Genomic DNA, 24951 nt, shown 5'->3' with positions numbered 1-24951 from the left:
CAGTTATTTAACGTTAACTTCAGTTATTATAACGTAGCTTCTTACTTTCTTTTACCTGAAACTGCTAATTTGATTCAACTATATCTTTACTTACAGAGATGAATTTAATATGGCATAACTATTCGTTTCCTTTTATATTTTACAGCTTGTCAAAGTTCATCAGGGGACTAGAATTCCCACTGCGTATCTAATGTAAAGTGGCATCAAAGTATTAATCGTGTCAAACTAAATGACGATAAATTAGAAACATAATAAATCCTTAAGCACTTTTATTTTGATTAGAACACAACAATAACTGTTTGTTTTACATGTTTAAGTAATCAGATAATTTAAAAGCATTTAATTTAAGTTCATGTAATATTGAATTGACTTTTTTGTCCAATTCACAAGTTATTTTTCTAAAACTATAAAAAATAAGAAACCATTAAAAAAGTCTACATAATTTATTCGTAATGAAACAAATAGTATTTTTTATTGAAACAAAAATAAAACGATTTTATAATTTATTTTATAATTAATTATAAAATTAAAAAAAATTAATTTTATAATTAATTTATAATTAATTTTATAATAATTAATTTTCGATTGAATATTTTTATAATAATTAATTTTATATAAAATATTTTAATAATAATTGATTTTATAGTAATTATTTTATTAAAAATCGATTTTACAATTAATTGACTGATCAAAAGGTTCTTAAATTGTTGTTCATGGATCTGTCCTAAGGGTCTGCTTACCCAGAACCGGAGCTCCCCGAAATAATTGTGACATTTCTTATAAGTATAGCAATCCAGCTTATTATTCCGGTCTACATAACATATTTGTGTTAAAATGCTTTTAAGGTACGGTTAAAAATAAAGTCTTTTTAATAATAAAGGTTAAAAATAAACGGTTAAAAATAAAGTCTAGTTTGAAGCTTTTTAAATTATAACGTCTGATTAATAATTATAGCGTCTAATTATAACGTTTTTAAATTATACAGTCTGATTATAATGTCTTTTATAATGAAATAAACCATTTTAATTCATTCCACGTTGCACTGTAAAAAACATTTGTAACAAATTACGGTAAGATTTTACGGAACAAAAATCCAAAACACTGTAATTTTTAACGTAACATTTATTGTGAAACCACTGAATAATACTTTTGTAAAAACTACAATATTATATTTACAGAATACAGTATAACATAACTATGAAAAAATGAATTTTGCGGTAAAAGGAATTTTTCGATGATGTATGCAGGGTGGACGTGCTTTTTACAGTAATTTGATACAGAATATTTTACAGTGTACGAAGGGAATAATTTATAATAAGACTCGAGAAACCCGGGCCTAGAGTCCCTACATATCTGGGCTCCCCTGAATGTTATGTTTTTTTTGTTGTTGTAAGTTTTTCCGTAAGAATTATCTATTAGAATTACAAATTACAATATAAGCACAAATTACAAAACAGTTAGCAAAAATTTAAATAAATATAAGCACAAATTTACTAGTATATTATAATTTGCTTACATTATAAAAAATTTAAAAGCATTTTGTAAATAAACAGCATATAAGTTTGAGGAGCAATGGGCCCTCTATAGTTTTGTGTCTAGGGTCTTCGTATTTATGAATCAGTCGCAAAGTTTATGCCTTTGATTATTGAGCCAAAATATAAAGTTTCAGAATTACATAAAATGCACAGGGTTTGGATGGGGCCTTTCATAAAATTCGTTTATCAAAAGAGGACCTATCAATAATATAATTTTATAAACTTATTTGTTGAATTACTTTTAAAAATAAACTTAGTATCGTCAAAACCTTTAATAACATTAATTGCATAAATAAGAGAAGTAAATTAAGTTGAGAAATAAAAAACATTTTGTCAAATACTCACTGATATTTTGAAACACATATTTACTCCAATCACTTTACATTAAATAAAATTTAAAAAAACCAATCATAATTCCCAATAGCACAATAATCCAATATTTAGCTTTCTCAGAGGTAATAAAACAATGATTATAGTACGTTACATGATTCAACTGAGCCAGAAAATAATTAAAACTTCCTATCCAAGTTATGTATACAATATCAAATATATATGTAATAATGATGCATTATTGGTCCTGGGTTGAAACCAACACCTTTTAAATAGCACCTGTTCCTTCTCCAAACATGGTTAGATAGAACCTTGTAATGGTAGACGATTAGCAAAAGCTTTCCCAATCACTTTTCGCTATAAAAATTTCTGATTAAGTCAACGTCCTATATGTTAGAGGACGTTGGTTGGCTACTTAAATAAGGCACCTGCTCTAATCAAGCTTAAGTCTATCATTTATTTCGATTAATTTGGAATTTCATGTAGTCGTTTATCGATGCAGAATATCGATAAGAGATTGATAAGTTGATTCAGGGACTGTGTGGAACATTTGTAAATTATTATTTTTATACAATGCGCAGACAATGTAGAATTAATTATTTTATTATGACGATCTTATTTATCTAGAAAGTGGAAAAATATATTAATTTCTTAAGCTAGTATTTGCTATTTTTTTGTATGGTAGAAATAAATGTAAAAACTCATTAACACTAGATTGCCTAAGGAAGTCAATTTGACTGCTTTTAATTTCAATTAGAAAAACAATGATGTATATAATAACAAAATTTCTTGGAATTTTGAGCGTCATATAACTTTTTTATTGTTAATATTTACTAATAATTTGTTATATAACTGTAAATAATATGAAAAATACTAAAAATTAATTTTAAACAAATTTCTTTACACATTATTTAGTCTTTTACAATCCAGTCATTTTGACTGCTTTTGGGCAATATACTAAGTTTCAGTCTTTCTAGTGTTAAATATTTAAGGCGTTTGGCTCTAAAACCATTTCTAGTCCCCATCAAAAATTCCAAAAAAAAACTTCTTCTGGTTTATTTCGCACTTTTTTCTATATTTCTAAAAATAGTTAAATACCTACAATTATCAAAAATATTTTAGTTTTTCTATAATATTTTAAAACTAAAACCTGTGTAACTATGTATCATGTTTACAGTGAGAAAAAAGTATGGTCAAAACTACCAGATTGTGATAAAATTGACCATGTTGACATCAAAATTTACACACTGTAATTTTTACCGATGCGTATAATATAATAAGTTTATAGTCATATTATATCACAATGATTTGTGATATATGTGATAAAATTTAGTAAACGTGGTAAAATTTAGTAATTTTATCCAGATATATTAGAGAATGGCATAACAATGATTTATTTGATTAAATTTACTTTTCAGTTTTGTATTTCTCACTTAATGTGTCTAATAAAAATATAATTTTGAAAACCAAAACTTCTGGTAAACCGTTATCATAATTAATAACAATTCGCCATACTATAACTATTTTTTAAACAATTTAAAAAATAATTGGATACATATAAATAGCAAAAATATTTTATTTTCCTTCTAATATTTTAAAAGTAAAGCTTGTGTAACTATTATAATGTTTACAGTGAGAAAAAAACACGGTCAAAACTACCAAAATGTGGTAAAATTTACCATGTTTGCAGCAAAATTTATATACGGTAATTCTTACCGAAGTTTATAATGTAATAGATTTGCCGATAGAATAAGTTTACCGACACATTATATCACTATGATTTGTTATAGAAATTAGTAATTTTATCATGATACCTTAGAGAATGGCATAAAAATGATTTATTTGGTTAAATTTACTTTTCCGTTTTGTATTTTTTATTTAATGCGTGTAATAAAAATATAATTTTGAAAACCAAAACTTCCGGTAAATCATTACCATGTAATCTGAAAAATTACAAAATCAATGATTTAAAAACAGTATATTTTGATTTTATTACCAGAATTGATGTCTTTTTTTTACCAGAAATATTTTTACTATACAATGCGATAGTTTTGCCATAATTATTTTGTCCGTACAGCGTACTGATTATAGCTCATTTAGTTGTTGCTTCGAGAAACGGCATTCAAAAATCATCAAACATTTAAGATATTTATTTTTTAAACGAGCGCTATCTATGTATTTATCAACTAACTTTTTATTTTTTATTTATTTATTCATTTTATTTTTTTTATAAATTTTTAATCGAAAGCCTTTTATTTAACTTCCTTTAGAAGTTCGGATTAAGAAAAAAACACTCTCTTCTATTTCATTTATTTTCTATAAAAGCGATTTTTTTCTCTTCATACAATTCTAAAAATAATTAAAAATATATTACTACAAAAAATACTTTAGTTTCTTTCTTCTTTTGTATAATGTTTCAAAAAAATTTTTTTTTATGTCATTGAAACTAATGTGTATTTACTTAACTAAATTGATAAATGTACGTTTACTTTTAACAAAATTCTTAAGATGTGCTTTATTTGTTGCTAGTATCGTGTCTTCTATTATTAACTTTGATTTATTGGATAGTTTCTCATATTGCTTTAATTATTTCATATTTTTAAAAGTTTTAAATCTTTTCTATAAGCAGAGCACGCAACTAATAATCAACGATATCTTGATTAAGCAAAGTCATAAAAAAAAGTAAGTTTTGTTATTTACCATAATAAAATTTAATTAAAATACGCACCATAATAAAAATTGCGCTTTGAATTTAAGTATTTCTTATAAACTATTTTTCCTTATAAACTCTATATACTTTTACACGATACAAGCTTTATTTATGCGCTAAATTTCTATTCCTATTACTTCAATATAAAACAAAATAATAGCTTATTAAAGATATGCTGAACTCTGTATGAATTTAAATCCTTTATAAATGTTTATCTTATGTTGAAAAACTTTGGGGATTTTGTAAGATATTTTATTATATATTACAATCCATTAAAATATTATACCATAATAACAATTTTATCAGAAGAAATTATAATGTCGTATTTATCGAGAAAATAGTTTTTTTTATTTAGTGACTTTAATACTAACATGATACAGATTTTGTAACTTATAACATAATAAAAAATGTTTAAACACCAATAATATCTAATAAAAAATATCAAATTATGAAACATAATTTGTTTTTATTTCATGTATATTTTTTCTGCTGAATTTTTTTTTTGTTATAGAAAATGATTCATAATTTTGAAATGTGCACGACCCTTAATAATTATATTTTTATTTTATTTATTTATTTTCGGATTATAATTAATAAAATATGTAGCGAAATGAAAGCTCAGTAATGAATTACATAAAATAATACACTTCATAAAAACAATACTTGATAATAAAAATCCAGCACAATTGAGAAAATTTTTAATTCGTAATAAGGTATGTTTGATTCAAATACAATTTCAATTGTTGTTGTTTTTCCTTAAACTACTTTTAATTGTTGCTGTTCGTAACGTTTTCTAATATATTTGTTAATATAAGTAATGTAATCTGTAGTTCCGAATTATAAAATTAGAATCTGAAATAAAATTAAAACCATAAAAAATTATTTTATAAATTAATTTGCATAATAAAAGTTTCTGAATATTCTTAACTTATTTAAAATGAACAATTAGAATAATTTAAAATAAATGCAATAAATAGATTTAGTTCGAAGATATGAAGTTTCAATAAGAAGTCTAAATAAATTTTCTAACTCATAAATATAACTTTCGATGCAGAAATGAACGCACAAAAAGTTAACTCTAGAAAAAATACTAATAGTAAAAACAAAATATAATCACATAAGTTCATTTATAACATTTAGCTTACACACGTATTAGGACGCGATAAATTGTTTTTAAAAAATTACACATTTTTAATGCATCAAATAAGAAACTAAATAATTAAAGAACTCCTTTTATTGAAGATTTTTATGTTCAGTAAAAAGACTGAATAAAATTTCTAACTTGTAAAGATAACGTTAAAAGATACGTGCTTTGTGTAAAAATGAATGCGCGAAAGTCTACTTTTTTAAAAGAAAAAAAAAAGTGATAGCGCAATACAATATATAAACACATCCGTTCTTTCAGCTTATACATTTACCAGAGCACGAAAAAACCAAAATTTTAAAATTTAAAGCTTATATTTCTACGGCAAAGATCAAAATGCATTCATATGAACAAGCTTGTCTCAATTCGCTTTATTTCAACCATACAGAACTAGTTGAAGTAAAAAAAAAAAACCAAACAACTCTTATCGATTCGCTGTAACATTTTCTGATAATATCCCACCTCCCTAGTACTCATGGAAAAAAAAAGGGACCTCCTTCAATTACATTCTTTCCCCCCAAAAATTAAGAACTTTACCATAGGCCCTTCAACAAGGATGAAACAGCTCTGCTAAAAACCAAGCGTTTGAATTATGCATTTCGTAGAGCTACGACACATTCTTTTAAACGAAGAGAAGCTATTTTTTGCAAAGGAGGTGGAGGTGGAGTGTGGGGGTGGAGGAAGACAAAATTAATATTTTTTCCCACGTTTGCGCATTAAACATGTATTCTAGAACCGCCATGTCAAAAGAAGCAAGCCTAAAGAAGCACCATCATTTTCATCGATTATAAGAAGCAAGCAATCGACTAGTGGAAGCCATTATGGTGGCAGAAGAGAGAATATGTTCGTGGAGGATACGTTTTATCGATTTTTTTACATTTTTTTAAAGATTTTAAAATGTGCTAGGCCGGGGAGAGAAAAAAGCGCCATCTGGTTGATCGAGTTAAAATACATATATGTTTTTTTTTTCTTTCGCAATTTTTGTAATTTCCGATGAATAAATGGTAGTAGAATCGATAAATGAAATACGGTTAATATTTTGGGTTTTTTCGGAAAAGCTTTTTTAAAGGAAAAAAAAAAGGAAAAAAATTCATTAAGAGTTCGAAATATGCGAGAGTATTGGCGTTCTTTTGTTAATCAAGAAACGTAATGAAGATCGCCAATATTTGGAAGAAATCCCAGAGTACCGCCAACGACGAGTGTTGCCAACGCCATGTAATTATATATGAAATACATAAGCAATCAACTTTAATGATATTCTGCATTCCAAGCTTTTATATCTAATAATTTAAATTGTTTATTAGTTTATAAAGATGCAAATTCATTAAATTACGAATTCAAGACATATATTATACGAGAGTATTGGCGCTTGTTTGATAATTAAAGAACGTAATGAAAATCGCCAATATCCAATACCAGAAGCTAGTAACTGCGCAAATGACGAATAATACGAACGTCATTGTGAGATATGGAATTAATACGGAATTATAAAATGCACTCGTAATCACCTTGACTGATATAATATATTTCAACTTTTTCGAGAAAAAAATATTTTAAATTTTCTACTTCTTATCAAGATATTAATTAATTAGATAGCAAATACCTTCCTTTATATTTGTAGACAAAAATTACAGACTCAAGGACATCTATAATAGAACAAATCATAATTTCCCTTAAAAAATTTAAAGTTTTAAAATTAATTTTTGAGACAAGGAAAATCTAATGCATAAAACTATATTTATGTTACAAACTTTTTTTCAAATATGTAGCTCAACAAAAACGTATTCTAAAAAATAGTAATCACTAATCGCAAAAATATAATCTCATATGCGAAGAATATTTAGTTAAGTCCTGACGCATAATGTCCATTTGGACAAAAATTCAACATACACATATAATAAGGCTGTTTTGGAAACAGCATTTCATATTTGAGTGATGTAGCACTTAAGGGATGGGGATACCAGTTTAGGTGCCTACCCTTTCATTTGATCGTGACCAAATTTGTATGCTATTTCTAACAAAACTAATAAAAGGAAGAGTTCTAGTTTGTTGCTGGCGATTTTAACCTCCAATTTCATACATTTAAATAAAGATATTTTAATACTATACTTCTTTTTTTATTAAATACTATATTTTACTTTAAAAAAATACATGCTTTACTAAATTGTAAACGAGTTTATAGCATGCATTATGTATTAGTTATATCATTTTTTTTGCTTTTTTTTTTGTTTTTTACTTTTCACATATTTTTATTTTATAACCTGACATTGATTAGAGCAAAAAAATTATAAGTGAAAGAGTATTAACTAACTGAATAAATGTAAGGTTTAATTAAACAGCAAGCATTTTTTACTATAGGAAAAAGAGCTGAGAAAAAATAAATTTTTAAATTTTGAGAAAAAATCTATAATTTCTTATATATTTTTAGAGTTCAAAATTTACTTAATAATTTGAGATTGTTTAATGGTATCACTGTTTAACTAATTTTGTTTGATAATTTGTAAAATATAGAGTGTGCAAATTTAAAAAATATCTGTTGCATTAAAATTCAAAGTTTGATGAGTTACAAAGTATTTCGCATAAACTCTTGTTTTTTTCTTTCTTCCATATTTTACAAAAATAGTATTAAAAAATGAAAAAAAGTATAGCAAACTACTTTAATGCACTGCGTTCCTGTAAGTATAAGATAATTTAGACAATTCAAGATTAATCAAAATTACCAACTCTTTCTCTTTCAAGAGCATCATATAAGGAGGGCCAACGTTGCTCCCACAGTAAAAAGAGATAGTACAGAGAATGAAAAACATCCATGCCTTGTCCGGGATTCGAACCCAAAACTTTTCTGATGCAAGGCCTGTACCCTGACCCCTACACAGTTCAGTCGGCTCCAGGTCGATTATAACTGTATGATTCTCCATCATTTATAAAGAAAAACAGTCAAAATGGCTTTAAAAAAGTGCCACTATAATTATACTACTCTGTGCAAAATTTACTACTTTTATATTCATCGTAAAATAGTTCAAATAATAAACAAGAAATATCGAAACTGTCGAAAATTGTTATATAGTAGTTTTCACCCATAGGAATAAAAAAAACACTAAATAAAATACTGCAAAATATAATGAGGCATATTCATAGAAAATGTATTTAAATAAAAACAGACTTTTATTGTTCAAATGAGATTTGATCTCAGGTAGGAAAGTTAATCTGCTTAACCAAATCGGATAAACATAGATACAAAATAATCGAAGAAAGAACATTTTGTTTTTGTTTTTTTACATTGAAAACACATCAAATGTTTTTTGCTATATTTTCCACGAATACTATTTAAGAAATTGATATATTTAATTTATAATAATGTCTTTTTATATGAACAAATTTTTATTTTAACTGTAAATTTATTTATCTTTTGATACTTTAAGCATACAATAAAAGCTTTTTAATAAAAAAAAATTATGAGCCGCTTATTTTTTTTTTGTCATGAAGTGTTTAAAAAAAATAAATTAAAAAAATTTAATTTTCTTTTCAATAAATGGTAGATAAAATTCAGGTAAACTGGTAATAATATATAATATTCCTTTATAATAATTTTATAAGGAATAATATAATTTTATAATATTCCTTTAGTTGCAAAATAATTTTAAAACTTTGGATAAACATTTTCGAAAAATTTTGGTTGAAATAAATACGTTTTACGACTTGGGAAAAACTAAAAAAAAAAACATAATGCATCCTTAATTGTAGCACTTTTATGTATTTTAGGAATTACAAAATTACGACTTAAATTGTAATAAATTATGTGTAAATGGATAAAATACTCATTATAAATTTTTATAAAAAAAATATTTAAGATTTCAGAATTTTTTTTAGTAAAATCTTTAACTAAAAACTAAACTTTAATAAAAACATGTTATTACTTCATTGTTGATACCGAATTTGTTTTGGAATTTTAGAAAGACAATCTAACGCTTATGCCAATTTTTCAGAATATGTTCTGTTCCAAAAATAGGACAATAATCTGCCTATTCTTTTACAGCCATTGCTTATTCTTTTTTGTTAATCCAACAATTTGCTTAATCATTTCTAGAATGCTCAATTTCAGGGTTCTTTTATTTACCACAATATTCTTTTAACAGCAATAACAAGTGACGTAGAAGCAGTAAAAGCATTTATTTCTGACAATTTTGTGCCAAATCAATTTTAAATCGTAGTGATTAATAGCCATCATGGCTTAGGTGCGTGAATGTTTAGAGTTACTTTTGAAAATTAATGGTTCGCTTATCCTATTGTATGACCTTATTCAGAGTCTTAAATTAGAGGGATTTACAAGTATGATCTGTTCTAAAAAAAGTGACATTGATCTTTTTCTTTTACATCCAGAAACATTAATTATTTGCAATAATTTACCATCATCTGTATTAACACCAATAACAAATAAATTTTAAAAAAAAATGCAATTTGGTGCAGAATCAATCTTAAATTCTTAAATAACAACAATTAAGAATAAGAAGAATCTGAGCACGCGAATAAATCATGTAGCTTTTGAACACAAATTATTCACTTACCCTATTCTTAGGGCCTTATTGGGACCGATTAATTAAGGACTTCAAAATCATGTTCTGAACCAAAATTTAAATTTTTATTGTTTTGTATTATGTCAATCCAATAATTAAGTTAAAAAATGCTTCTAAAATTCTTTCATTTTAGATCTTGCAGGCAGTAATTAAAATTAAATAATAAAGGCTTAACAAATACAAACAGCAGCCATTTTTGTGCAGAATCAACCTAAAATGATAACAATGGAAAATGAGAACAGAAACAAAGTAAATGGATGGATTGAGTTGCTTTCTGAGAACTATTGAGTCCTTTATCCCTAATAATTTTACGGCTTTATTGATGGTTTGAGATAAAAATGAGACAGAGAGTTAATCTAACAATTTAATTTAACTAAGATTCTTCTAGAATATCCTAATTATAGATCTTTTATTTACCCTAAGATTTTTAACAGCAATAACAGACGACGAGATAACACTAAAGCACAAATTGCAGACAGTTTTGCGCAGTATCAATTTTAAACTCTAAAATAGCAATCATTAAAAATCAGTAGAATCTGAGCACGCGTTGCAAGTTGGTAGCTTATCCTATTGCTATGGCTTTATTGAGACCCTTAAATTGGTGTTTTTGAATCATGGTCTGAGCCGATATTGGAGGACAAATCTTCTTATTATTTTACATCGTTTTAATCCTACAATTTAATTATAAAAAAAAACTGTTTCTAGAATGCCCTAATTCGGTACTCATTATTAAAACAATCTTTTTAACAACAATAACAAAGAAACAACAGTAATAAAAACACGCACACACACACAAATTACAGGACAGTTTTGAGCAGAGTCAAATCTTAAATTACAACAATTAAGAGTTAACACGGCCTGTGCACGTGCAGGATGTATCACATAAGCAACAGAGGCAAACAAGTCAAGCCGCTGCTCTTACACAATTGGATACGTATTTACGGTTATCATCATTACCACTGCTTAACGCGGCGAAATTAAAGCGAGTTAGAACTAGAATGAGAGAAGGAAAAAAAAAAAGAGGCAACGACGCTTGGGACAAAATTATTAAAGCCTTAATAAGAATCAATCTGGGGTTGTTGGAATCTGGCCACACCCTCTTTCATCTAGGGAACAGGAAGATGACAAGAAGAATCGTAATTAATCTTCTCTTCAATTGCTACCACTTTTGAAAGAAGAACATTGTCTCTCAATTGAGCTTGAGCAGCTTGTTCTTTAAAGAAAACAAGTTATCAAGTACTTTTTGTACATTAGTCCTAATGTATGGATTTTATACTGAAATGGTTGTAAAAATTAATTATTCTTTTGTGGCAACCAAATCGCAGGCGTGTCGAGAATAGGGGAGAAAAAGCTTCTGATTCTATGAAGCTATATTAAATTTTGAAAAATTTGCATAAATGTGGAAAATAGTCGTCTTTAATTAAATTTAAATTCACAGTAAAATATATTGTTTCATAATTTTAAAGTAATTATCTTTACGGGTAATATTTTGGTAATAATTAATTTATCAAAAAAAAAATACACTTAAATATAATATTATTTTTAATAATTTCAGAAGAGTCATCAGAGTGGACTTAGATAATTTTTACAGAACCATGCTAAAGTGATTGCATAAAAATGGAGCAAACGAGTTATTGTAATACATTATTTGATTACCAAAAATTCAAAATAATGATAACAATAATAACATTAATAGCAAAATATTTAAACAACTGATTATCTAAATATGGATCATTCAAATTAGTGTAATATATTATTTGATAAAAAAAACAATAGCGAAATATTTAAAAAAAATTTTAAAAAATTAAATATTGACGATAAATTTACAAATTATTATCAAGTTTCTGCAATTATTCAATGCATGGTGTTATGCAATGCAATCTTATTCAATGCATGATGCTATCCTCTGCTTATTCTTTATAACGTTAAAAACATTAAAAAAAAGAGAGATACTAACATAATACTTCGGAAATCGTCAATTGTTTTAATAAACTTAGGATAATTATTTTGAAATATATAGCATGTGATTAATATTATACGCAAGTTCTGCTAATGCGAATATTTGTGTATTTTAATTAACATATTAGCCGTAAGAAATTTTCATGGAAGTCTGTGTGTTTAATTTTGCTAAAACAGTAAATGTGCTAAAATTTGCTAAAATTCGTAAAATAAGTGTTTAAATATGCATCTCAAATTAAATTGCAGAATATTACTGCTCCGCGTTTAATATTACTGTTCCATGTTCATAAAGAGAATACATAGAAAATATTATGAAAGTATATTATACTATATGTTTAAAAATCACATTATTTTCCTATTGATTAAAATATATTCATGCTTTAAATTTCATTTCTTTCATATTTTTATGTAGTTATATAATATATAAAAAGTGTGGTATCAAATTAAATTAATATAAAACTATATGTATTGTTTTATTTTTTGTCTCAAGACTTTATTTAAGCTAAAACTAGGCACAATAAAACAAAAGGCTTACATAATATTTATCATCTCTATTTCGTATTGTAATAAATATTATAATTTATTTCATGTTGTAGATCCTATTTTCAACATAATTTAATTAAATATGTCAAGCAACAATATGCTTGCATATTATAATTTTAATCATGTTATATATATATCTCATTTCTCATGAAATATGCATTTATATGATAATTACAAAATATGGTATTAAATTACATAAATATAAACTATATCCAATTTTTTTTCGTTTCCAGAATTTAGTTTTTAAAAAAATAAATACGAGGATCACATGCTATTTCAATTTTTATTGCAATAAATATTATAATTTTTTCATATTTTCATGTATCGTAATAAATACTATAATTTTTTTCATTTACCACATAATTTGATATTAATATGTCAACTAAAAAATTTATATAACTTATATATCATGTTTGTAACTTTATCAAAATGCACGAAATAAATACGAAATAGTAATAACAAAACACCGTTTTTATTATTCCGTATTTCGTATTTACTATTTCGTACGCTATAAACGAAATAACACGAAATAATAAATACGAAACACTGTACTACATGGTACACACGAATTAATGAATATCAAACAGAAATATAAAACACTGAAATTTAAAGCAAAATATGTACTTTCAATATTATTAGTTTTATTAATATATTAAATAAAAACATATTTTATAAGCCTTTATAAAATATTCTTTAAAAATGCTTCATTTTATAAAGCAGATTAAAATATTCTATTACAAACTTACTGTTTCCTGTTCGTTAAAAGAACGAAAAGAACAAGTGGAAACAATTTATTTTTAATATATTAGCTTCTGAAAAGGTAAAATGAAAAATTACTTTTTGCGTGCATTTAAAAGTCAACAAAAAAATTTTAAACAGCAAGACGATGTATCAAAAACTACCTCTAAATTGAACGCAGAGTTTTTCAAATTTCACTCCTTATGAGTTACGGTCCACTGAAACCAGTTACTTTAGAGACGTGTGCATACTTTAATTACATGTAACATTTAAAATAGAAGAGCTCTTATGTATAATTGAAAAGCTTTTTATTTACATATATGCTTAATTAGACTTCGTTAGACCATTTGTAATATTAAACTAACAAAAGATGCTCGTATTTTGCTCTAGAACAATATTAAGCGGAGGCGAGTGTAAGCGCAATTAAAAAGAAACTTTACGGTATACAGCTTTCTTCAGATAAAAAAAATGCTTTTATTCTAGAAAGCAGCGTAATTAAAACCAAGACTGAATTGTAAAGAAGCTCCACTAAGGATCGCCAATCAGCGTTTGAATTTTTACCTTTTTAGTTAGCTCTCTTTGTTGTTTGTCATTTTCTCATGAAAGAGAAATAAAAAAAAGATGCGTAAAGAAGTGAATTCTTTGAAGTTGGGAGAATATGTCTATGCAAAAATATATTGCTGGTTTTAAATTAACGTCGGATATCTTTTTTTTTTAAGAAAGAAATTTCAATAGCGTGTTTTAAAATACTTCGTTTGATCAAATCGAAATTAGGAATGTGATATTTATTTTGGAATGTATGCTTGCTCGTAAAGATCGGCTGCGGAAAAGGAATAACGAATTGAAGGAAAGGTCGTCGAATGAAATTGCAAAAGGAAATATTTGAACCTGGAAAAAAACTATTATTGACACAAAATTAAATGTAATTTTAAAATTATGAAAAATTATTTAATACTTGTCCGTTTTCAAACACTCTGATATTTAAAAAGAAAACTTCTTTGTGCTTAATTTGAAAATTAAATATTAAATTTCTTAATAGTTGGATAGTTATAGGATAAAGATTTTTAGTCGAAATTTTTGCACTCAATTTCAATTGTAAATTAATTTATGCAAATTAAGAAGCTTGTACATATATAAGTACAAAATTTATTAGTTCTTTATTCGACTGCTTATTAAGCGTTATTTTTCCAAGAAAAATATAAAATGCACAAAAAAATTAAATTATTTAAAGTTGGGAAAACATATCTGAGTATATATATTGCTGTTCAATTTAAAATTGAATATTTTTTTAAGAAATAGAAAAAGAAATTACAATCGAGAAGAAATTTTTATATTTCTTAAAATTTTAAGAAAGAAAATTTTTAGAAAGAAATTTCAATAGCGTGTTTTAAAATGTTTTGTTCGATAAAATTGAATTTAAGTACGTATTTCCAAGTATTTCACGTAAGTTCGTAAAAGTATTTCGAAAGTAAGTAAAACTTACAGAAAAGAATTAATATAGTCGAAATACAGGCAATTAAATTTACAAAAGGAATATTTGCACCTGAAAAATAAACATCAGAAGTTTTATTGAACCAAAATTGAATGTAATTTTTGAATTTTGAAGTTATGATTTACTTGTCTAAATGCATCCAAGAGATAAACGATATTTGCTCTTAGCTTTTAAAATAGAAATATTTTTCTAACCTATCAATAATTTTTTAACTAACATCTATGCAATTTGTTCAAAAATCCCCTCGTTATCTTGCAATCTAAAGAATAATAATTTTTAAAAAAAATAATTTCATAATTTCCTAGACCATAATTAATTTTCAAAAATTAATATACTTTATTAGTTCGGGGGAAATTCCTATTATAAACTTTTTGATATTTTAATTCTATATACAATTAAGACACAATTAATGTAAAATTAAAATTTTAAGAAATCAGGTTATGAGCCTAAAAATGAGATATAAATTATTTTCATTCAGACTAAATTTTTTCAAAAGTGATTAATGGTGTGATTTGAATTCACTAAAAGCAGAAAATTTTTGAATCAATTGAAATTTTACTATTGAGCAATTAAAAGTACAAATGAAATCGTTATCCTTTTCAATTTTCTCAAGCTTTAGTTCATATTTAATTACTCATATACAAATGTATATTCATAAAATATTGTAAATGAAACTTCCTAACGTTTAAGTATAGATCATTTATGTACACAGATTATCTTTTTATATACTTTTTACCTTTTACAACGAAATTTCCTTTAATTAATCCTAAGATTAATTAAATAAATAGTGTAATAAATGTGACTTAATCAGGCAATCCTAATTGCAAATACTAATTTTTTAATAAATGTGAATACTGTCAAAATTTTTAGTGAATTAGATTATTAAAGTCTTGATTTAAGTTTTAAGTCTTTTTAAATGTACTTTAATCGAATTTCCACCAGGGGGCGTATCTCTTCAACCCAGCATGAGTTTTATTCCCAGCTATTACATGATATCTCCTGATTCTTTTTTTCGACAACTTTTTGTCAGACTTAGTTTATAACACTGCTTGGTTTCCGTCACGCCTGGTATATTATTCAAATTCAGTGGCAGTGCAGCCGATTCTGATTTATGTGCTATTAATCTATTTACTGTCCAGCGCAATTCAATTCGAGATTAAGTTTTAATTTTTTATGTTTGCAAATGAAATTCTTCAAATCTCAATGCTAAATACTAAACAAAATAATAATATTATTTTATTTAGCATTTTAGCAATTATTGGCAAGGAGGTTCCCTATAAATAAAATAATACCAAATCGCTGTTTTAATTTCATCTTTATTCGAATAGAATAGAAGATGCTTTTTCAAAAACTCTTCTGATTTCTAAATAAAAAGATTCTTCCCGAACTATTTTTATTAAATTTAAGAACTCATTTTAGACATGCCGATGTCAAAAATTCATATTGTGAGATATGAATATTGACGGAATTTAATATTCCAATCATTTGCGAATGATTAAGTTTCGCCTAGCAACAAATCATACTAACTATATCACTCGTTTGAAAATAACCATAGAAAAAAAAAAAGAATCATAATGGCTGAGAAGATGAGAATTAAATTAAAAACCGAGAAGGCGATCCATTCAGGCTAAAGAGGAAATGACGAGCGTAAATGACAATTAAAGCCTGAGGAAGGCTCCTTAAAAAGGGTCCAACGACAATTACGGCCTGAACCCCGCCTTTGACAGAACGCGACAAAGGTCGTGATTTAAGAGTAAGAGTAAGACAAAAAAATAGACAGCTGTGTCGATCACGTGATCCCTTTTGCTCGGACGAAGTGGTTGTATTTCTATTCTTTTCTTCGTGATTGCAATTTATTTCGAGTTTTCGTCATTAAGGCGTTAAAAAAGGCGGTGCCTTATCAAGAGCAGCCTTGATTGAGATAGAGTTTTGGGTGACACATTATGACCTAACCCATATCATACACCACACCCTTGTTTTGATTTTAAACAACCAATCAGGATATTTATTAAAAGAAAGTGTGATCTTCTTTAATAGAAGTATTATCTTCATATCAAGCTTGAATTTTTTCGTTCGTAAATCATGAGAGGTTTTAATAGGATCATAAATTTCCGTTCTTCAAGTTTAGTTATTTTGAATAGAGTTAATCGAACAATGGGTTAATTGAACTTAATATAAGTTCATTGGTAAAGGAACAGCTGCAAACTATGATGTTTTAAATTAATGCTCGCCTTCATTGATTACATTGGTGCATCATTTTTTCTGTGCAATTCTTACATAATGCAATACTAAAGTATTTGAAAAATAAGTTCAACTTTTAGTCATAATAAGGTGGAAAATTTCTGTAACTTTAATAAGGTATTAAAGTGAACCGTTTTTTCTGCCAGGCTTAATAAAGTATAACAAAGTAACAAGCACGATTATGTGGTTCAACTGAGAGCCATATTAAGGTTGGGGAAAATTTGATTAATATTATGGTTCAAAATCCACTTGAAGTTTTTTTATTTATTTCATTCTCAGAAAAATTAGGTATTGAAAACTGAACTTGTGAAAATTCAATAACTTTCACACGTTCAGTAATTTTTTCACTAGACATGAACTTTCGCCTGAAACCTAAGCTTTTATGTGAATGCATCGAAAGACAGTTCAGATTTAGCACCGTTCACAAGTTAACTTTCAACGAGGAGGTAATGATACTGCCATGAAAAAATATGTTAAACGTTCAATTAAATTTATTTTTCTGGGGATGAGACTAAGTTCATTGTGTTTGTAAGGGATTATATTTGGAATAATAGTGAGCTTCATACTCATTGAATTATGTTTTTTCAACAAGTGGACGTATAATATTTTCCCTCTAAAAGTGTAATTTGGGAATAATATTTTTCTGTTAACTACACATTATTGTAATTTTGGATTCAAATATTTTTTGGCAGACAATTTTTAACAATTTTCCTTTAAAGCTTTGAATAGAGGTTGGTTAATGACAAAAGCAGATCGTTAATAACTGCGTGAATTAGTCACTGTTTATTTATGTAATTGAATTAGTTCATTTGGTGAATATGGAATATGACGTGGAAAAAATGTGATATGGAGAAAGATAATGTATTGGAAAAGGAAAGTTGTTTTTACTCAAATAAAGCAGAAAAATATAAAATAAATTCCCTTTCTCCATGAAAAAACGAATAGATGTGATTGTGTTGGCTTTAAAGACGATTTTTTGATCAGTAGTAATAGACTATTTAAATGGAAAAATTGAGTTAAGGCTTTTTAAACATTTAAATAGCAACTCATAATCTTGAAATTTAAGATCCTGGAGATTTCTAAAAGTATAATAATCATTATATATACAATACGCGATTTTGATAATCATCATAAAATCATTTTGCTTTAAGAAATCTAAACTTTTATTTTGTCAGCTTTGTTTTACATTTTAAAATACTGATTAACAATGCTTCTTAAATATTGTTGATAGTTTAATATATAAAATAATAATTATTGGTAGAAGTAGAATTAAATATTTACCTTAATATACTTAATTAAAATAAACTTCTTATATTTTAAGGAGGATGAAAACTACATGGACCCTTGATGTAGGTGAGTACATTTTTCGAATATCACTGATACATTTTATGCGAAATATAATACAGGTTCTAATTGATAATGCAATCATCATGGTATGCATTTCAGTATTACATCCGTTATACTTCGAAGAAATTAATTTTTTAATAATATAAAATATAAATACAATTTAAATTAAATAAAATAATTTCATTTAATAAAAATTAATTTTCCAAGAATTTGTTTAAACCACTTGTTCTGGCTAAACAGTCAAGTGTGACTGTTTGTTACTGCATTATTTTAACATTAAAAAATCAGTATCACTCTTAGTATAGACTTATTTTTTATAATATTACGGATATTTTCCACTATATAATGGATATTTTATTCCATAAAATGGATATTTTTTCAGCATGTTCAATCGTATAATTAATATTTTTCACTATTGAAGGTATATTTTTTAACTTTATAATGAATATTTTCAGCTATAAAATATATATTTTTTACTGCAAAAGGACTAGTTTTAAACTATAAAAAATTATGTTTTATTATGAGCATCATAGATCAAACAATTTCAACTATAAAATGAATTGAGATGATTTCAATCAACTGTAGGCTCTAACTATCATCATTATAGGTAATGTGCATGCTGAGTAATTTTAGTGGAAATTAAAATTTTACAGAAAGAACACAGTGGTGAGAAATTTGTAAATTGTACAATGCATGGAAATGAAAAAAAAAACTGCAAAGCAACTGAAATGTTAGAAAATTAAAATTTTCCAACACTGTTTCAATGACGGGAAAATGTAAATTTTTTATCACAGTTGCAAGGAATAGAAAAAGAAATTTCCTGACACAGTTTCAATAAGCGGAAAATGTAAATTTTTTATCACAGTTGCAAGGAATAGAAAAAGAAATTTCCTGACACAGTTTCAATAAGCGGAAAATGTAAAGTTCCATCACAGTTGCAAGGAATAAAAAATAAAAATTTTCAATACAATTTTAAGGGGTGGTAAATATAAATGTTCATCACCGCTGCAAGGAATAGAAAAGAAATTTTTCCAATACAGTTTCGCTGTGTGTAAAATACAAATTTCCATTACACTTGCAAGGAATAGAAAATAAAATTTTCCATGACATTATTATGAGTATAAATTCTGTTTCGGTTGAGTTCTCCCAATAGTAAATTCAAACTTTTCCAGGAGTTTAAACTAAATTACAATTATACATTTCAATAATATTCCGCTATTTTTCCTCTTTATCAAAGTCTAAAAACTATGGCAAATGCTAAAACAGTCGCCAGACTTTTCAATTAAAACTGGCACCAACACCCCATAAGGATCAGAGATAAAATGCCATCAACCCCCTCAAGGGTCACTCAAGTTGATTTTCAGAGTGGGAGGCAATTCTAGTTAAAAGCAAAGGATACTTATGAGGAGACTGTCTGTGTCACACTCTGCAATGGGCCATACAGTTAAAAGGAAACAACAGGGGTGCGAGGGATGCATTGGGTGGTCCTGGTTTTGATGAAACACAGATTTTTTTGAAATCTGGAATTTCTGAGCAGACAGATACTATTTCGCAGTTGCCGACGCCTATGTGCTGATAAAAGAAATGAAGGTAAAGAGTAGGATGCTGATGGAAGAGATACAGTCACTGTATTCCCAAACATTGCATTTTTGCAGAATTTTCAATTTTGGTAAATAATTTAATTTCTAATTTTTATCTGTTACTATGTTCGCCTAAAGCCGTTAATGTAATTTATATTATTTAATATTACTTTTAATATGGGCAGAAATAAGAATTTTAGTTTTTTAAAAGTACAATCAACATCTTGGTGTGCTAAAAAGTTTTGATAAAGCTAGAGTGTAAGAAAATAAAACCTTATTACTTAAAATGGTCCCGAAAAAGTAAGCCTCTTTCAGATCTTGCTCCCTTAAAACAGTGTTTCCCAAACTTATGTCCTTTGTGTACCCTTTCTAAACTTTTCGTAACGCTGTGTACCACTAATAAAAAAATTAATGTATTTTTTACTATAAAAAAATTGCACAAAAGTTAAAAATCACAACTGGCTGTTGACACCACTAATTATTAACTGTTAACTGCAAAAAATAGCCAATGGAAAAATACGTAAACGTAAATTTTCATGGCTAGCTTTGTTTTTAAATAAAGCAATTTTGAAATTTTCGTTTGTTGCAAGATATTTCGCATAAGAACGCGTACCCCCGCTAAACTGTTCCCGTACCCCTGGGGGTACGCGTACCACACTTTGGGAAACACTGCCTTAAAAGATGCCTTATTACAATACGATATGTACAAAAACAGAAAATTAAGCTAAATACTCAAATTTTGAATTTTTTGAGCAACTGAATTTTTTAAGAGGGAAAGTTCCGTAAATCTGTCAAATCTTCACTGATTGACTTTCTTCTATTTAAACTGTAAATTAAAAATTATATTCGTTATAAGTACAATTTTTATTGCTGCTATAAGCAATTTGAAATTTCAAACTGTTTTTTTTTTCTAACATGTACCATTCTTGCAAAGATTAGAGAACCAAAATAAAATCTCTGGTTAGAAAACTTAAAATGTTAGATTGAGTAATTAAAAAGTTTTAGGTACTTTAATTACTCCAATTGAAAATAAATTTTATTTTTATTCGAACATAAATCGATGTGTATGCTGCTAAAATAATGAGTATGCCACACAAAAAAAAGCTTCAAAAAGGAAAACTGTACAACCACCATCTTGTATTATATTGTATCTCTTTTTCAGAATGACTATTTGCGATGTACTAGTAGTGTAAAAAAATATTTTTTAGAATATTGGTTACTCCACTATCTCACAAAAGAAAAAAAAAATCTGTACTCTGTTATTTATTTCAAAATCTGTTATTTATTTCAACAGTAGTTATTTTTTTTTTTAATTTTATTTCAGTAATTTTAAAGCTGTTTTCACCTTATAAGTCTTTCCGGATATTGTATTGTCCAAATATTTAGTTGATTCAATCGATGCAATAGAAAATTATGTAACTATAATTTATAATAGAACATACACTACCCAGCAGTAATTGAAGTGAAAATTTCAGTTTTTGTTATTTTCTTCAATTTCTTAAAAAAATACTTGAGGATTATTTAATAACTTTAGGTCCTATGATTTCTCATACTTATCAAAAAAGTTTATAGCTTCCAGTGGTGTAAGGGACCGGTAAAAATTACTAACAAAAAAGTGTTTTTGAACAGCCTATGTCAGAACACAAAGCAATAAATTTACTACTTTTATCGATTTCTTTGGTTATTATATGCAATAATTGCATAAACTTACGCAAACCGCGTTCAAATATTTATGGAGATACGGGCCTTATTTTTAGAGAGCTAATTTTGCCTTATTTTTTATTTTATTTTTTTATTTATAAATTTAAAACCTGCAATAAAATGAAGCAAAATTTTGGAGCAATTTTTAGAAAATAACAAACTTTCATAACGAACCTTCCGAAATTTGAAAAAAAAAAAAAAAATAGTTGAAAATTAAGCAAGATATAAGCATTTAAATTACTTCGCGGAAACCATTTTAAAAAAAAGATATAGCTTTGTATTGAATCGTATTTAGCAACTGATGAAAGAAGTTCGATTTGAGCGGTACCTATCTTGTCAGGTTTAAAAAAGTGAAGGCCATAATATTTTTTTTGTTCGCAGAAATTTCTGTGTCTACAGCATTACCAGATTTATAAATAATTATAAAACTTACCTACAACATGATGAACTTCGTATGGACAGAACGATTCGAATAATAAGATTCCTAAGGAAAAAGGAAACATTTACTTTTGGAATGGCACACAAATAGAATAAAGAATAAATGCACAAAACAATTTTTAAACTGGCATAAATAACTGGAAGTAATAAGTTTAATAATACCATAGACCCTTGGAATTTTTAATATCGTAGCGAGTTTTTATATATATATATATATATATATATATATATATATATATATATATATATATATATATATATATATATATATATATATATATATATATATATATATATATATATATATATATATATATATATATATATATATATATATATATATATATATATATATATATATATATATATATATATATATATATATATATATATATATATATATATATATATACACGGAGAGAGAAGAATAACACGGAAAATAAAAGGGAAAAAATTATAAAATTATTAAGAAGGATTTTAAATAAAAAGTAAGGAAAGAAAATTATTCATATGGTTAAAAAAATTTAAAAATACAGAGATTAGGAACGAAAAGATCTGGCCTCTTCATCAATTCGTTCCGTTATATCCTTGTATTAATTAAGTCACAGCAAAATATATCAATAAAATATTTTCACAGTTAATTTTTCTAATTTTTAAATTTTTTTAAAATTATTTAAAATACATTAATGATTTCTTTTTCTCTTTCGTTTAAAATTTTTTTAAATAAATTTTTCCTTCCATTTTTTGTTTTCTGTGTTATTTTCTCGTTTTCTTTGTGCTATTATCTTACATTATAGGTTCTATATACTAGCAGCTTATGCGCAGTTAATAAATCTTAAAAACTTTGTTCTTCTTTGAAAGTTTTTCTTTTCTATCAATCTTAATATGGGTTTTACTATGTGGTAGTAAAATAATAAATAAAGTGTGAGGTTAAGGAAGATTGTATTTTATGAAAATTAATTTCAGATCTTATATCCATGCAAGATCTTTTATCTCAACAAATCTCCTAAGATTTGAATAACAGCAGAAAATGTGATTTTTATTTAAAAATTTGTACCATAGAAGAAAGTGGTCTCATAAATACTATATAAATCTTTTCTTTTTATCTAAATAGTTCAATTAATTAAACTTAATTATTTTTCAACTATTTCTAATTTTTGCATAAAGAAATTATAAATTTTAATTTTAATTATGCATTTCTTGATATTTTCCTCATGAAGTAAAACCCACTCAACTTAAATAGTAAGGCATTACCCATAATATTGTCCAAAGTTACTTGAATCAAACTTTAAACTTTTCTTATTAGTTATCATTGCAATTAAGTCATTGCAATATCATTGTAATTAATCTTGATATTAAAGATAAATTTAGACTTCGCAGGTTTCACTGTATTTAATTTCTAAATCTTATCTACAAAGGTGAATACAACAGCAAATTGCAGTTACGAATTCTATGTATTTTAAAAAACTGCCCTTATTTTTTACTCTTTTTGAAACTGATTTCTTATGCTTTTTAAATGTAAAAAAATTGTGTCTAAAGTAATTTTAAAATCGTTTTTTTCTTCTCTTTTTATACCTTAATTTCTAAGTTTTTTAAGTATAAAAAATTATTTTCATCCATAGTTAGTTCATGGAGATTAAACAATTGGAGATGAATTCCAAATGATGCACCTTTAGTATCAGGTTTTCAAAACGACATTAAATGTCTATTATTTTATTTGATCAGAATAAAGTTGCAGGCAAATTTATAGCAAGTTTAAAATGAAAAAAAAATTTATAAATGATAATTAAATGTTTATTCTTTATTTTTTAAAACAAGTTTTGTAAAAAGCAAATTTATTTATACAAATTTGAATTCGAACACTCATGAACGCTCAAGAGGGAAATGCAAATTCCAATACTATTTTATAAAATATTCTAGTTACTTTAATCAGTTTGTATTTGAACTTTTTCAATTTTTTGGAATAAAAAATAATTCAATCAACATTTAATTTAACGAGGACAAATATTTGTTGCTAAATGCCAAATTATGTTTGCCCTTCAATATCACCTTTGCAACTAACGCACTTAAGAGGACATAAAATATCTATGATTTAATTTGATCAGAATATAGTTAAAACTCAATTTATAGCCAAATTGACATAAAAATTGTTGCCAAGATACTATTTAATTGGATGATGATTCAAGTTTATTTTTAATATAAGGTTTATGTTGTAATTAAACTGCTATAAAATGAAAATTTCATTGATTGAATTCACTTACACAGGTGTTCAAAATACATTTAGAATCTTACTCTCAGAAAAAACTTGATTTGTGATTGGATTCCGAGAATTACGTGTACATGTTTTATTCCATTTTATGACAATTGTTAAAATGACTTTAAATTATCAAATGCGCATTACAGAAGTAATAAAGACAATTTTAAAGTTGAAATGCAAAATCTGCCTTAAGTAAGATGAAAAGAATGATTTAGATCATAACATTGCGTAATAGCTCTACCCTCCCCCCCCCCCGAAGAAAAATACTTGCTTTGTGATTGGATTCTAAGAAATACATGTACATGATTAGTGACATCTCATAGAAAAGGTTAAAAAGATTCAAAAATTGTCAAACATGCATT

The 24951-nt window shown here is 26.0% G+C and overlaps 1 protein-coding gene across 3 annotated transcripts in view; it reads right to left on the bottom strand.

Moving 5' to 3' along the window:
• LOC107457539 (zinc finger homeobox protein 3) overlaps positions 1-24951 on the bottom strand; it is a 251455-nt gene that overhangs the window by 147464 nt on the left and 79040 nt on the right. For all 3 annotated transcript variants that reach the window (XM_087152055.1, XM_087152056.1, XM_087152057.1), the window contains one exon: positions 22328-22378. The gene's annotated coding sequence lies outside the window, so the exon portion shown is untranslated. The remainder of the gene's footprint in view (positions 1-22327; positions 22379-24951) is intronic.

This window comes from Parasteatoda tepidariorum, chromosome 9, assembly GCF_982258835.1.
Source record: "Parasteatoda tepidariorum strain Cologne lab strain chromosome 9, Ptep-v5.0, whole genome shotgun sequence".
Classification (NCBI taxonomy): domain Eukaryota; kingdom Metazoa; phylum Arthropoda; class Arachnida; order Araneae; family Theridiidae; genus Parasteatoda; species Parasteatoda tepidariorum.
The sequence above is the reverse complement of the archived record's forward strand: the minus strand, read 5'-3'. Positions and strand labels throughout refer to the sequence as shown.